Source organism: Mesoplodon densirostris, chromosome 8 (genome assembly GCF_025265405.1).
Source record: "Mesoplodon densirostris isolate mMesDen1 chromosome 8, mMesDen1 primary haplotype, whole genome shotgun sequence".
NCBI classification, from domain to species: Eukaryota; Metazoa; Chordata; class Mammalia; order Artiodactyla; family Ziphiidae; genus Mesoplodon; species Mesoplodon densirostris.
Genome location: NC_082668.1, coordinates 75,647,442 through 75,663,520, shown reverse-complemented (window position 1 = coordinate 75,663,520; position 16,079 = coordinate 75,647,442). Strand labels below are relative to the sequence as shown.

The 16,079-nt window shown below is 32.7% G+C and overlaps 1 non-coding gene across 1 annotated transcript; it reads right to left on the bottom strand.

The window, feature by feature from the left end:
- Nucleotides 1-15,707: 15,707 nt before the first annotated feature.
- LOC132495572 (U6 spliceosomal RNA) lies at nucleotides 15,708-15,814 on the bottom strand. Its single transcript, XR_009533302.1, has one exon. It is a non-coding gene; the product is annotated as a U6 spliceosomal RNA (small nuclear RNA).
- Nucleotides 15,815-16,079: the final 265 nt, after the last annotated feature.

The following is a 16,079-nucleotide window of genomic DNA, read 5'->3' as shown; positions in this document are numbered from 1 at the left end:
TACTTTGCTCTTTTTCTCTATTATTGTTTTGGTTACTTTCATTTTTTTCCTTTCCCATATGAATGTTAGAATCAGCTTATCAATTTCTATATGAAAAGTGAATTATCCTAATGACTGTCTATTGATGTTAAACATCTTTCTTGTGTTTATTTGCTGTCTATATATTTTCTTTAATATAGTGTCTTTTCTAATATTTTTTTCCATTTCTAATAAGCTTGTTCTTTTTCATTACTGAATTCTGAATAATTTGTATAGTTTGGACTCAAGTCCTTTATCAGATATGTGATTGGAAATATATTCTCTTAGTCTGTAAATTGTCTTTTTATTAATAGTATATTAATGGATCCTTTGCTGAGCATCCTTTTTATTTTTGATAAAGTCCAATTTAACATTTTTTAATGGATATTGCTTCTGGTGTCATATATAAGAACTTTTTTCATAACCAAGAATATGAAGGTTTTCTCTGAAGATTTCTTCTAAAATATTTCTAGTTAAATGTTTTATATTTGCCTCTATGACACATTTTTAAATTCGTTTTGTATATGGTAAGAGTTATGGATTGAGATCATTTTTTTCTCCATAGAGATATCGAATTTGTCCAGCCCGATTTCATTCAAAGGTATTTTTATCTATTGAATTGCCTTTACACTTTTGTCAAAAATCAATTGGCCACATTCATGTGTGTGTCTGTTTGTGTGTGTGTTTAATCTATTAATATGGTGAATTACATTGAGTGATATTTGAATGGTGAATCAGCCTTGCATTCTTGGAATAAACTACTTGGTTATAATATATTATAGTTTTTATATATTGGTGAATTTGATTTGCTAATGTTTTGTTGATATTTCCATCCATGTTTTTTAGTAATAGTGGGCTATTTTTTTTCTTTTCCTGCAAAGTCTTTGTCTAGTGTTGATATCAGAGACGGGAGTATATTGGATTCATAAAATAATTTTTGAAGATCTTTTTCCTCAGTTTTCTAGAAAAGATTGTGTAGAATTGGTATTTTTTTCCTTAATTGTCTGGTAAAATTTGCCAGTAGACCATCTGGGCTTGAAGTTTTTTGTTGGATGGTTTTTAAACAGAAATGTATTTAATAAATACATAGAGAACTATTTAGGTAACTGTTTCTTTTTGAGTGAGTTTGTTTATGTCTTTCAAGGAATTGGTCTTTTTACTCTAAGTTGTCAAAATTATGGGCATAACATTGTTTGTAATACTTATCCTTGAAATGAGTATCTGTCTGAGTTTGTAGTGAAGTCCTCCTTTTTCATTTATGATAATGGTAATATTGCTTTTTCTCTTTTTTTCACTGTCAGTCAGACTAGAGATATGTCAATATTGTGTATATTTGCACATCTAGTAATTTTTATTTTTAGGTTTTTTTCCTGGTAATTTTTTATTGATTACTCGACATTTTAGATAATATGTGGTAGACTCTCTCTACTTTATCTTTTGAAGTGTATTATTTCATAACTATTATGTAGTTAACTTGGCTGAACTCAAACTCAATTCTCACCTACTTGAAAGAAGGTGAAACCTCTGCCCAGTTTTCAGCTTTACAGCTATGGCATTTCACCTTGAAATCTTCCTCACGCATGTACAGGTTAGGGGTAAAACAAGGATTTAGGTGGCGTTTAAATGCAGGTTTTATGGCTTCCCCTTCTGTAGCTGTCTCCTCCTTGGGATTTCTTCCTTCATTTCCCATCCATTTAGAGAATCCTAAATATTATCCTCTGCTTCCATAAGACCAAGGACTGTGACTTTCTACTTGAGTTTTAGCTGCCCTGTACTGCAGGGACTATAAAATATCCTCAAGGTGAAAAGTTGTATAAATGTAGGTCCTACATAGTATAGCGCCCTTCTTTCAAGGGTCAGCCTCTTCTCCTATTTCTGCATACATTTGGTCACTCTTCAGTGTCTTTAAATAGTTATTCTTTACATTTCATGCAGAGCTTATAATTGTTATCTGTAAAAAGCCAGTTTGACAGTAGCAACTCTGCCATAACTGAATCAATACCTAAACCACAAATATATGAAAGGCATCTTACATTCTGTTTTTGAGGCAAATGATTTGGTATACATATACAAGTATATTTAAACCACTTATTTTTTTAAATTAAGTCCTTATCATCAGTCTTATTTTTGTTACTTGTTCTTTTGGATTGAGAGATTCTTAAATTTTCTATTCTGGTTGTGTTTTTTTTGTATTTTTATCTGTACTGTATTTTTAATTTTCTTTCTCATTTTCTCTCACTTTTCTTTTGGTTATACAATTCATTGCTATGTCGTTACTTCATAAAGGTACACATTGTTATACTTCTTATGTAATATAACACTTTTTTTTTCTGCTCAATTATATTCTTCTTGAATTCTACCTTTGCATCATCTAATTTATTACATGATTTACCATTGCTCATTCGTTTCACTTAACTTTTCTGAGAATGTATTATTTCTTGAAGACAAATACTTTGTAACATGTTGATAGACAGTTTCCCATTTTCTAAACTTATGAGAATTGCATTACGGTGGTAATCTGTTGCTTAACTACTGGCCAAACACTTATACTAATAGAGAAGTGGATTTTGCATGAGAGCAGGTAATGTAAATTTGCTTGAAAATTTTCACTATGTCAAAATTTTAGTTTTTAATTTTCAAATGTGCTGAAGTCAAGTCAATGTATATATTTTCTTTACACTCCTACACAATATAGAGATTTCATTACCATACTTCACATTATACTAAAACTCTTTATTTGTTTCATATGTTGATGTTTGTCTAACTTTCCATTAATCATTTTGTTTAATAAATTTTTTAAAGAATGAACAGGGATGCAGATACTTTTAGCAGTTTATAATTCAGTTATTAGCAGTAATTTTCATGGTCAAAAGTGGCAAATAGGGATTTTCTTCACTCTTGAATATTCAGAATATTTTAGTTCTAAATGTTATCTAAAAACTAAATTATATACAAGTTTGAATTCTGAAATTATAAAGAAGCTCCTGATGTGATTTGTTAGTTTTTTTAAGTATATTATAATTTAATAGTCTTTGACACATTTTCCTTGAATTAATTTTTTTTTTTTTCACAGTACGCAGGCCTCTCACTGCTGTGGCCTCTCCCATTGTGGAGCACAGGCTCCAGATGCACAGGCTCAGCGGCCATGGCTCACAGGCCCAGCCGCTCCATGGCATGTGGGATCTTCCCAGACCGGGGCACGAACCCGTGTCCCCTGCATCAGCAGGCAGATTCTCAACCACTGCCCCACCAGGTAAGCCCTTGAATTAATTTTTAATATCGAGTTGCAAATCAGAGTTTTAAAATCATAGTTGATACTAACTTGATTAAATGTTAAAATAGGCAGCACCAAATTTATAGTCTTGATACATATTTTTTTTGTTTAATAAGTGATGAAATATTCTATGATCAATATTTCAGTTAGGATATCATTTCTTCAGAGTATTTGTATTTATTTATATAAATCAAGTGCAAAATTTCTGAAGCAAATAAAATCTATTTTAAGATATTCATGTTCATTTTGAAATTGGCAATTAGGTAAAGATATATTATTTTTTCTTAATCTTTAAAATATATTACTCAAGCATAACACAGATGATATAGTTAATTTTGAATTAATTAAAAATTTTATTGGTTTTTGTCCATAGACCTCTGATATTCAACATTATCATAATTATTAGAAAATTATGACCACCAACAGAGAATGCACCACTATGCTTGAGTCTAATGGTTAATCAAACAAAATTCAGGCTCTGTTCTCATAACAGAGAATTAAAATAAAAAGCATAAAGCATGACCAAAAGCAGTAAGAAAATCAAGAAAAGTCTAGGAAATATCCTAAAGATGCATATTCTAAGTAATTTTTCACTAGACAAAAGAGATATACTTTGCTAGTATTGAAACATAATGGATTGATTATTAAGTTTAGGAAACCTGAATTCTAGATCTGTGTCTGCCACCTACCAGGAATATGGATTCAGAACAGTCACTTAAATATTTGAACTTGATCTGTAAAATAGGGATAATGATACCCTTTCTCTCTCCCTCACAGAGTTATTGTGAAAATCAGACCAAATAGTTTTAAACTTAAAAACACTTTCTAAAGCTGCCAAGCAATATGTAAAAATGATTTTATTTGTAGATATAGCCATTTCTCACATATTTCTTTATATTGTGTTCTTTTATTATCTTTTTAAGTGATTTAATATTTCTACTCAATTTTCCATAGTCTCAATTCCATAAGAACATGAAGGAATATTCAACAGCTTGCCATATTGAAGAGTTTCATTATTATAAAATAGGTATGATCTAAAATTGCAATAATCAAAGACAGGGCAAGCAAAAATGGCTGTCCTTCTAGACTATACAGTTCTCACCTTCATCAATCAACCAAGATATTCTTATCTATTATGTACTCATGAAAAAACCTTATTCACTTCTGTGGTAGATTAAAAGACAGATTCATGCTATTTTGCCAGTTCTCATGGAAAGATGTGATCTATTTTCAGTCTCTTCCATCTGGTCTAGTCTTTGACTAATATAATGTGGAAATCACATTGTGTGAATTACCCAGCCTAGCTCTCCAGAGGTCTTGCAGCTTCTGCTTTCACCCTTTGAAATGTTGCCTTACAGCTGCCATGTTTAAAAAAAAAAAAAGCCATTCTAACCTAGAAGAGAATGGGAGGCCACATACAGGAAAACTGAACCAGAAGCAAACTCCAGATTAGTTAGTGAGGTTATCTTGAACATTCTAGCCCAGCAGTCCCTACAGTGACAGAAAATTCAGCAGAGGAACTATACAACCAACCTTCAGATTTGTGAGGAATAGCAAGGTAGCAATTTATTAATGTTTTAAGCCACTAAATATGAGGTGTTTTATTACACGATAGATAACTGATAAAATTTTAAAGGAGTAGGGTAACATCTTGGCAATAGCTTATTTTCCCCATCTGTTTGTAGTTTTGACCATATTATGACTAATGCAAAAACTTTTTGCATACTAAGATAAAACTTTGACAGTGCTCAGTTTATTGTCGGCTCTCAGTTAAATGATGTAAATTAGTAATGATTGAACAATAATCAGCAGTAGTTGTCCAATTCTACATATATAATTTCAGCTTTAGTCCTGCTGATAAAATAACTATTTTTATTTCCGCTTTCAAGAGGAGTAAAGGTCATTGTAAGTGTATAGGTTTTTGCTCCAAGTGAAAGATTTTTGCTTTGTGTTCATTCATATATGGTGGTCTGGTCTCAGTCTTGGTTGTATCCAAGCTTCACTAGACTTCTCAGTGCACTAAGAGCATTTCTTAGACATATCTAATTGTTATGTTGGTTTTATATCATCATGGATGTTTGGGGTGAGAGAAACCTGAATTGAATAAGAAGCAATACTTTAAATCAGGGGAATTTTTAAAAATCTAAGTTTACAGATTTATTGGCATTGTCATATTTAGATTCAATATTGATATTATAATAATTACTACTACTTTATAATAAAGAGAAAAGATTACAGGAAAATATTTGTGCGGTTTTTTGAACAGAAACATCTTAGAATGGTGTTAGTAGGTATCATTCTTAAGGAATAACCCTCTGGTCAGTTTTGAAACTAATCCTCAATAAGAAGTAAACATATTTGGAATATTATCTTCTGAATAAATGGGTCCATTTCTTTTTTTGCTAAATATTCATTTCTTAAGGATTAAATTGATTACCTGTGGATCCTATCCTAAGGTTCCAAATTTGTCCATTTGCCAAAACTTAAATCCATAATCTTTCTAATGACTCTTGGGCCTGAACAATGATTCTTGAGAGAAGTTATTATGCTACTTTGACAATTATGCCCAATTTTGGAGAAGAAAAGAACATACTGGAGCAAGAATGCTATACTTTGCTTGCCTCAGAACTTTTTTCCCTTTAATATTAATGTCAACAATTAGAATTTACCCATAAGGGCAATGTAATCAGATAATGTCAATAGTTTAAGTCATGTTTGTGAGATGTGGTATGAGAAAAATTTTAAGTTTCCTCATCTTGGGACTTAATGTATTCTTCGGGGAGGCTTTTCTTTTTCTGTTGTGATTTACTGTTTTTATGTAAAAGTATATCTCTCTATTACTTCTTTTAAATAGTCATATTAAGATAGATTGGCTTAGTTCATAATTTATTAATTCTTGATGAAATGTGACCAAACTTAAGGAAGTTGTAAGTGCCTCAGTCTGAGTTCTGTATCATCCATTCTCCATTTTTTCAACAATAAGCTGAAGGAATAAAGTATTCAATTTTGGAAAATAAAAGCTCTATTATACAAATACAGACTTAGATAAAAATACTATTAAATTTCCATGCAGATAGGATATATTCCAGATGAAAGAGACCACTTGACTATAAGGATTAGTAGCAATCTAACTGTCTAGAGTGGATAATGAAATCAGGAGGAAAGAGAATGTTATGTGACACTTCCAGATTTGTTAGTTGCACTAAAATCTTCAAAAGTATCTTAATTTTTAACAAAAGTTGGAATGAATACTAACATTGTTCCCTGGCCTTGATGTCACTTCAAAGCTGAGTATTTCTGAACATTTCTGTACCATAGTACCATATTGTATTACTAAATACATTGCAGATAGGTTTCCCTACACTGATCTTTTTACTGTCTCTTTAGCTTTGCCTTTTCCAGAATATCGTGTTGCTGGAATCTTATGGTATTTAGTATTTTCAGATTGGCTTCTTTCACTTAGTAATATGTTTTTAAAGTTTCTCTATGTCTTTTCATGACTTGACAGCTCTTTTATTTTTAGTGCTGAATAATATTCCATTGTTTGGATGTACCACAGTTTATTGATCCATTCACTTACAACATTTACAGAAGGGCATATTAGTTGCTTCCAAGCATTGGTAATTATAAACAAAGCTACTATAAACATTCATGTGCAGGTTTTTGTGTGGACATAAGTTTTAAAATCTTTTGGGTAAATATCACAGAGTGCAATTGCTGGATTGTATGGTAAGAGTATGTTTAGTTTTGTAGCAAACTGCCAAGCAGTCTACCAAAGTGGCTGTACCATTTGCATTCCCACTAGCAATGAGTGAGAGTTCCTGTTGTTTCACATCCTCACCAGTACTTGGTGTCGGTGTTTGGGATTTTGGCCACTCTAATAGGCTTTAGTGGTATCTCATTGCTGATTTGTAATTCCCTGATGACGTATGATGTGGAACATCTTTTCATATGCTTATTTGCCTTCTTCTTATCATCTTGGTGAGGTGTCTGTTAAGATCTTTGACCTGTTTTTTAATTGGGTTGTTTTCTTATTGTTGAGTTTTAAGAATTTTTTTGTATATTTTGAAATATATATATATGTATATCTTTTATCAGATATATTTTTTGCAAATATTATTTCCAACCTGTGGTTTGGTTTCTTATTCTCTTACTAGGGTCTTACACAGAGTTTTTAGTTATACGCAGAAGTTTTTAGTTATAATGGAATTTAGCTTATCAATTATTTCTATGATGGATTGTTTTTTGGTGTCATATCTAAAATATCATCACCATACCCAGTCATCTAGTTTTCTCCTATGTTATCTTCTAGGAGTTTTACTGTTTTGCTTTTGGACATTTAAGTCTATGATCTATTTTGAGTTTAATGTTTACAACAGGTATAAGGTCTGTCTAGATTCAATTTTTTGCATGTGAGTGTTTTGTTGTTCCAGCACCATTTATTGAAAGACTATCTTTGCTCCATTGCATTGAAACCAAGCAGGACCCTGTGGGGCCTTCACGGGCACAAAAACCCTTTCATATCCCCCATTTATTGTTTGTAGGAAAAGGTTTCAGCCTCCTAGACCTTTCCTGAGTTCCAAAGGGCAGATTGAAACAGTTGCTAGAGGAGTGAGGGAATACAGAAACAAAGGAAAGGCCATCAAGAAACAATAGGGCAGTGGTGATGGGTCAGGGTCCTGGTTCCTCCTCAAGGGATATACATAACAATCTGATACATATCTCTGAGTTCTTCTACAGGAACTAAGGCCCCTACCCAGGTGGGGGATAGTAGCTTCAGGCTGAGCACAAGCATGTGGAACTCAGACTGGTTAGAACAAAAGGCTGATGATTGAAATACCTGGAACACCATCCTGTTACCTTATCACCAACCAATCAGAGGAAGGCCACACACCCTGTAGACCTCCCCACATGCTTTGCCTATAAAAATTCTTCCCCATAAACCATCAGGGAGTTTGGGTCTTTTCAGCATGAGCCACCTGTTCTCCTTGCATGGCCCTTGCAATAAACCTTTCTCTGCTCCAAACTCCAACTTTTCAGTTTATTTGACCTCACTGTGCATCAGGTACATGAACTTGGGTTCAACAACAGTATTGCCTTTGCTCCTTTTTCAAAGATTATTTGAGTGTATTTATTTTAGTCTATTTCTGGGCTCTTCTATTTTGTTTCATTGGTCTATTTGTCTCTTCTTTAGCCAATACCACACTGTTTTGCTTACTGTAGAGTTATAGTAAGTGTTGAATTTGGGTAGCATCAGTCTTCCAGCATTGCTCTTCTCCTTCAGTATTGTATTGGCTTTTTGGGTGTTTTGTCTCCCTATGTACAAACATTGTTTATCTTTTTCTCTTTTTTTTAAATTGGAGTATAGTTGATTTACAATGTTGTGTTAGTTTCAGGTGTACAGCAAAGTGAATCAGTTATACATATACATATATCCACTCTTTTTTAGATTCCTTTCCCCTATAAGCCATTACAGAGTATTGAGTGGAGTTCCCTGTGCTATACATTAGGTCCTTATTACTTATGTATTTTATATACAGTAGGATAGGTTCTCTTTCATTGCCCATTCCAAAAGAAATGACTTTTAATGTGTCAAAATTTTTCTTCACATATAGTACACATTCTGAATACTTGTAGTACTCTTTTTAAACCTTCAGTTTTTTCTCAGTTCTTCATAATTTCCTCATTTGCTTTGGTCTACTTCAGGTGTTCCACTTTCACCTGAATAAGTTTTTAAAGGACTTGAAATTTTTTCTGACTCTCTCATTCTCTCTTCCTGTTCTTTCTTCCCCTCACAGCCCCTGGTTTTTTATCCTCTTTTTTTCTCAATGTTCTTTGAGAGTGAGGCCTTGGATTAACAAGTGCTTCACACTTTTTAAATAGCATCAAAGTGTTGTAAAGATCATAAACACATGGAAGAAAATAAGAAGAAAAAAATAGATGCAGTCTTTAAACATAACAGATAAAAAGCAAGTATTTCCTTTTATTACAAAATTTTAAGTAACTATTTAGTGCTTTCTCAGAATTCTAGTCTCTATATTAAAATGTGGAAAATGTAATTTTTCTGAAAAATTCATAATTTGTTATAGTTTTCAGGTCAATTGCTATCACATTAATTCTGTCAACATGGACCCTTATTAAAATGAAACTGTATTTCTTGAAACAAACATTTTCAGACTGGAAATTCTAAATTATCAAATTATATTTATTGGTATAAATTGATTTAGAAAAAAAATGAATTAAGTGCATAAACTAGTTTCCATAAGATCACTGTAGTAAATTTTGCTGTTATATTTTTACAATTAAAATTTGCTGTATGACTACTACAGACAACAATCAGTGAATCTCAGCTTCATCAAACTAGAGGTTGGTAGTTCTTCATGTAGGGGATTATATTTAGAAATTTCTTTGCTTTGTGAACAGATAGAGTACAAGTTGATTGGCCTTCAGGCCTGGGATCTTGGGTCAGGCCATTGATAAAGTTCAGTGGCTAAGAAAGAGGTCACTGATTGCTATTTATAATTTGTTTTCTGATAATTTTATCATGAACATGTACTCAGAGGCCATGGGTTACAGTTCATAAATTGAAACAAATGAGTAAAAATATGTAAAACTAATTCTGTCAGTTTTCAAAGCACTAAGATATTTGTTATATTCATTTAAATTAGTATGACTTTATGCATTAACTCTAAAGCTGAGGTGGACAGTAGCAAAATATCATCCTGTGTGTGCTCCTTTATGAATTTTCAGATATGAGTATTTATAAAAATGACATAGACAAAGAATTGCAAAAGTGAACAGAAAATATAGAGTGATGCTTTTCATGTGACTCTGACTCACAATTCTTCATTTTTATTTCTTTTATTTCTTGATAGTCAAGAATTTAAATAATTATTTCATGTTTTTCATATACATAATAAAATGCTCCATCTAAAATATATATATTACTTTTTAGACTTGTCATTGATAAGTATTCATCTCTCACTATTTTTCAAATCTATTTATTGGTAAATTCTGCCAATACATTTTTGGGACCAAATGTTCTATTCTGCTTTATTGAAAAACACAAATATATACTGAAGTTTTCTCAGCAAATTTTGTCTTATATTTAGTTAGGAAAATTCTTAATAGCTTGGAAAACATAGTATATAGCCATAGGTTAAAAGAATATTTTACTAAAAAACAGCAGTAAGAATAAGCTTTAAAAAGCAAACAAACAAAAAAGATAAGCATTAATTAAATCAAAATGCCAGTAGATATTATAAGACGTTAAATTAATTCTGAAAATGCTTTCCTTTCATTTGTATTTTCTTTTGCTTGATTTTCATGGAATTCTGTGTGGATGGGAAATACAAGGTCATTTCAAACAAGGATGATTGCATAATGCAAATCTAATCAAATTGAGAACTTAAAAAAAGGCTAGAGATGAGAAGTGTACCTATTTCTACCAAGGCTTTACTATGCAGAGGACATTGTAAGGAAAGCTTTCCTTGGAATTTTGTTCTTGAAAAGCTGAAAGCAGGTAACAGAGCACAGCAAATAGTAAACAATCTTCAAGAAGTACATATGTGACAACATAAGTGAATATTTGATCTTGAATTTTGGACAGGTAGGGTATCCATTACTGGGGATCACTCATTACCATCTTCCCTTTAAGGATAGGTCTATATCTGTTTTAAATAGTGTGATATGTTTAAATGACCAGAATCTTTTCCTAAATAATTCAATTTAAAATACATTCCTATTAAAATGTTTAAATGTCATGTAGAAGATGATCATGGGATTAGGGATAGGGTGTTGATGCCTTTTATATTAGCACATAAACTAAACTTGGTAGGAAAGATGACTCTAATGGTTAAGTGACTGTTACTAGGGAAAGTGGTGTTTCTGAGAAAATGGTTGATCACACAGAGTGACCAATTTTGTTTGGCATAAGAATCCACAATAAGAAAGGCTGATGTGTGCACAAATCAGACTTGGTATGACCACTGTTAGTGGGGACGCTGAATAAAACTGTAGTTAAAAATGAGAGCATTGGAATTGGACTGCCTCTATTTCAACTTTGGCTCTGGCTCAATCTAGCTCTGCACTAACTGTAGGAAAGTTATTTAAATTCTCCAAACCCCAAGTTCCTTATATGTATTATAAATTAGAGCTAATAAAGCAATTGGCGTGAGGAGTAAAATAGATTGTGTGTATAAAACTCTCAGAATCGTGGCTGGCACATATAAGTGTCCAACAGATGTTAATATATTAAATGTTATTTAAACCTCACACTACTCTATAGTATGTTTTCTATGGTAAGATTTAACATGCTATAAAATAGAATGTTTATATGCTCACTGTATAGAAACTATTTTATACACATTAGTTGAAGATTACTATCAGTTGTGTCTCCAAGCATAATTTCTCCCTCAAGAGGGAGCAGTATTTCCCATGGAGTTTAGGACTATTAAATCTGTAAAGTGATCAGGCAGCCCATAAACTATACCATGGTGGCAGCTGCCATGTTTCCATGCCACACTTACATAGTTTCAGCCAATGAGAAAACAAGGAGCCCAAATGAATCCACAAAGTATATTACATAGCAATTTTATAGACTCACAGAGAAACCTGGAGCTATACCTTAAAATGGGGCAAGGTAGACCTGCATGATACTACAATGAGGAATAAGGATGAGACTTTCCCATAAAAATATAGATAAGAAACTGCATGCAATAGCCATGTATCATTATTTGCAGGGCATATCACCAAAACTTGGTCAAGTATTTCACCAAAACTTGGTCAAGCATTGCCTATTGATCTGTGTGGTTACATGCACTGTCTTCAGGTTACCATAGCAGATTTGTATCCCCACAAAACCATTTAGATTAAGAAGAGAACCAAAAGCTGGGGGATGTTATTGACCTATTTCAACCTCCTTAAGAGCTTCCCAAGTTCAGTATCCATTGTTACTGACACGGCACTGTCACCATACTGTTGCTGTGCTTGTACCTCCAAATTTGAAAAAAGACTCAGTAGGACTGAGTCTCTCCTTCTCCTCCTCAAAACATACATTCCATCGATACTAAATGCTATAGTTTTCTGACATGCACACTTCCATGCACTTTTGGACATGCTACTCTTTCTGCTCAGAATTCACCTCTGCCAATACCCTCTAAATCTGGTGAACTCTTATTTATTATTTAGAAGTAACTTAAGTTCATAAATATGCTCTTCCTTCCTACTTTCCCATCAGATGATCCTCACTGTCCTGTGCCTTGGATATATCTCTGTTGTGTTCACAACATTAAATTATTATTTCTCTTTACATATTTATCTCTGCTAACAAGCTCTAACACCTTTGAACTCCAGTTCATGGTTCATGGTTTTGCATTCCTGGCATAGAGTTCTTTAAGTTTTTGTTAAATTGAATTGAGTTGAATTTAACTGAGTTGAATAGTTGTATATTTTTCTATGAAACTGTCCATACTCTTCCCTCACTTTCTTCTAACCAATGACAGGTATTTGAGAGATAGACAGGTTTAAGGGCACATTCTTTTGAAATGGAGCAGAACAATGTTAAATGATCCACAATGAGACCAATGCCTAGAATTAGACCATAGAAGTATAATACTCAAACCAATAAGCTCACCATCTTGAGGACTGTAAAGATACTAGAAATATATTTTCTCTTTCTTTACTGTGGTTTAGCCTTAAAAGGTCTGTATTTCCAGACTTACAGGAAACAGATAACATTAAAATATAGTCAATTATTATTGGTGAAGTTATTCATCTATTTAGTGAAGGAGGTAAAACTAATATTAGTTCATATTATCTTACACTTTGAATTAGTAATAAATTGTACTGAAAAGTCAGATAAATAGAGGATGTGGACATTCTCTGTTCTACTATATGCTTCCAAGGAAATATAATTGTTTGACTTGCCAAGGAAGTAAATAATTATCTCATAATAAATAGGCTCTTGGTGGAATTAAGATTGTCATATATTTCATTTAACGTTTGTCACTGTAGAAATAAATTCAAAGATTAAGTTTTTAATTTGATCTGTTTGCTTTTTCTCAGGTGGGTCAAGTTTTGGCTAAAGATAACAGCATCATGGATATTCTAACCTACCGAAAATTTCTAAACTTGTCAGATAATAACAATCACCAGGATACTTGTTATACCTGTAGGTTATCAGTTAAATTTGATGAATTTGTGTTGGACCCCAAGAATCTTTTTTTTAACCTGAAGTCCAGGTAATTCTTATTTTTCAGTGTATTTGGACAACTGCATCTCTATACTATTTTAATGAATGAAAAAATTTGGAAAATTTTCAGGTCTTTTTGATCAGAAAGTACCCTTTTTTTCCTTTGAGATATCTACTTTCCTTTCCAGATTTATCTCTCAGCATTAATCTTTTTGTTTTTAAGAAATCATCATGACGGACTGCCTACATGCTCCCTTTTTCTTTTGCCCATGCGGTTCTTGCACTTCAAATCCTGCTGCCCATGAGTTTCCTTCACTTGGCTGACCACATTCATCATCTGAGACTTAAATCTAGTGTCCTCTAGGAATGGCTCCTTGACATCCTATGGCTGAGATGTCTCCACGTGTTGTACTCTAAACCACTTGTGCTTACCATTAATGCTCAGCATTTTTCACTGTACTATTATTTTTTAAATCTTCTCAACTAGACCATAGATTCTTATGGGCAGGTGCACTATTTATTACTCTTCATGTTCCCCAACTAGCCTAAATCTAACAATGGATGTCTAATAATATTTACTAAAGGAATGAAGAGTAAAAATTGTTTAGGTTCTATCTTTATAATTTTAAATCTCTAAACATGCATATCTTTTAGGAATTGTGCCTTTTTTTCTTCTTGGTGTGTCTCCCATCTACATGATGAACTGTCATGGCTAGTTTTATACAAGTAGCAAGAGGTTATTAACACAAAAAATTTAATTATAGTTTTTAAAAAATTATAAAGTAATATATATGCAGATAGTGTAAGGAAATGTAAATTAAAAGTGAGCCTTCTTACCATCTCTAGTTCATGATAGATAACCATTATTAACAGTTTCTTGTTTGAACTTCTAGAAATGTTAATATACACAAAGCATACATAGGTAGATATAAATGTCTTATACATATTCAAATAAGTACAAATACACAGACACACATACATATATGTTTGTCTTGTGTATACTTTTATATAAGTAAGATAATACTATGTTTACATCTTGGAAAAATTCATATTAACTTATATAAATCCACTTCATTCTTTTAATTGGCTGTATATTATTCTGTTTTATCATGATATGGTTAATCCCCTCCTACTGGGTAGTTAGGTTGTTTTAATTTTTTTCCTATTATAAATAATAATTCAATGAATGTTCTTTCATACAATTCTTTGTGAAGTGAAGAATGTTTCTAATTAAAGTAATATGGATTTTGGATTCATATTTCTGAATTAATCTTAAGAAAGAACGCTACAATTTATATTTATATCAAGAAGAGAATGTTTCTCCATACTCTCACTAATTTTGTGTTATTCAATTTATATTAGGGTGATCTCATGTGTTTTAATTAGCATTAATGTACATAAGAGTGAACAGGAGTATTTTGGATGTAATTAAGGATTTGTACTGCTGAAGCACATTGGTTCTTTCTCTTCGTTTATCTTAGATACTATTATATCTCAGTTTTTCTCGCTTTAAAGCTCTCCCAAAGTTTGTTTTTTCATCTTTTGTTCTCTAGTTCTGTGTTCATTTTCAAAACTCTAGTTTCCGTACCTTATTTGAAATATAAAATGTTTTATATAAGGTTAGTTTTCCAGTTTTGCCATTATATTCGCTCCATTAGAAAGGATCTGAGACTGATACAGACTTAATTTTTTTTCATTTTTAAAAAATCCTTGCAATTTAATGAAATTTGAACAATAATATTTCCTCTGGGTTTTGACTTACAGTACCTACTTACCTAGAATTAATAATACTTACTACCTGATCCACAATTACAGAAAAAACTTTCAAAGTTAAGAAACAGTCTAAATTCGAGGTATAAAAAGAATTTTCAGGGCTTCCCTGCTGGCACAGTGGTTAAGAATCCGCCTGCCAATGCAGGGGACATGGGTTCGAGCCCTGGTCCGGGAAGACCCCACATGCCGCAGAGCAACTAAGCGCGTGTGCCACAGCTACTGATCCTGCGCTCTAGACCCCGCAAGCCACAACTACTGAAGCCCGTGCACCTACAGCCTGTGCTCCGCAACAAGAGAAGCCACCACAACTAGAAGCCTGGACACTGCAACAAAGAGTAGCCCCCACTCACCGCAACTAGAGAAAACCTCGCACAGCAACAGACCCAACAGAGCCAAAAATAAATAAGTAAATTCATAAATATAAAAAAAAGAAAGAAAGAATATTCATTTAAAAATATGGAATGCTTCCCAAATTTGGGTGCCATTCTTGCACAGGGGCCATGCTAATCTTCTTTGTATATGTCCAATTTTAGCATATGTGCTGCTGAAGTGAGCGCTAAACTTAATTTTTCTAATTATAGATTTGCCTATACTGGTATAATTTGTGTGTGTATGTGTGCTCCAGTATTTAATTTAACTTGTTTCACTGCTACCTAAGTGCTTTACCAAGTGTTCTGGAGCTGCACTTGATGAAAAACACTAAAATAATCTGCATTATAAGTTGTTGTTTTGTTTTTGTTTTTGTTTTTTGCGATACTCGGGCCTCTCACTGTTGTGGCTTCTGCCGTTGCGGAGCAACAGGCTCCGGACGCGCAGGCTCAG